Source organism: Histoplasma capsulatum, genomic scaffold (assembly GCF_000149585.1).
Source record: "Histoplasma capsulatum NAm1 scaffold_1 genomic scaffold, whole genome shotgun sequence".
NCBI classification, from domain to species: Eukaryota; Fungi; Ascomycota; class Eurotiomycetes; order Onygenales; family Ajellomycetaceae; genus Histoplasma; species Histoplasma mississippiense.
In genome coordinates this window covers 6,014,585-6,015,237 of record NW_001813982.1, presented here as the reverse complement: position 1 = coordinate 6,015,237, position 653 = coordinate 6,014,585, and positions in this window count along the sequence as shown.

Here is a 653-nt window from a genome sequence, read left to right as displayed (position 1 = left end):
AATAGATAATTATATATGTACTGTACATATGAGTGACTTAAAACGTTCCCAGAAATGTGTTTGGGTTATTTATTAAAAGTTAAAAAAGTTTTTAAAAGGAGAGTTGATTGTTTTAAAAAGATTTGGCTGGTTGGGGGGTTTGTTAAAAAATTGGGGGGAGGAAATAGTTATGTATGTTGATTAAATTTTATATGTGGAGTTGGGGGGTTGGGGTGGTGGTTGGAGTTGCAAAATGTTATGGATGTAATGGGGGTTCAGCCGCCAGTCCCGGTGGAGGCGCGCAGGATGGAAAATCGTCTCGAAGAAACAAAGAATTGATGCCTTGAAACGTCAAAAAATTACTGAACAAATAAGAGATTTTGATGCTGCACGCGCGTTAGACTGTTCCCATGGGAGGGTGTAAAGGTCTCCCACCAATAAGATTGTATTGGAAGTTTGGGCATAGACAAAAATGAAGGCCGGTGGATTTGCCGCCCCCTCACGTCCTGGAGTTAAATCTCTGAGAATCTGAGGGAAAATCACCTGGATTGTCTCTCTCTCTTTTCTCACCCCAGTGAAGAGTTTCTCACTTTCTTCCAACTCCAGTGAGCATTCTCACATCATTGAAAAGAAGGCTCTCAATTGTGGAGGCATGATACAGGGTGTTAGGGGTA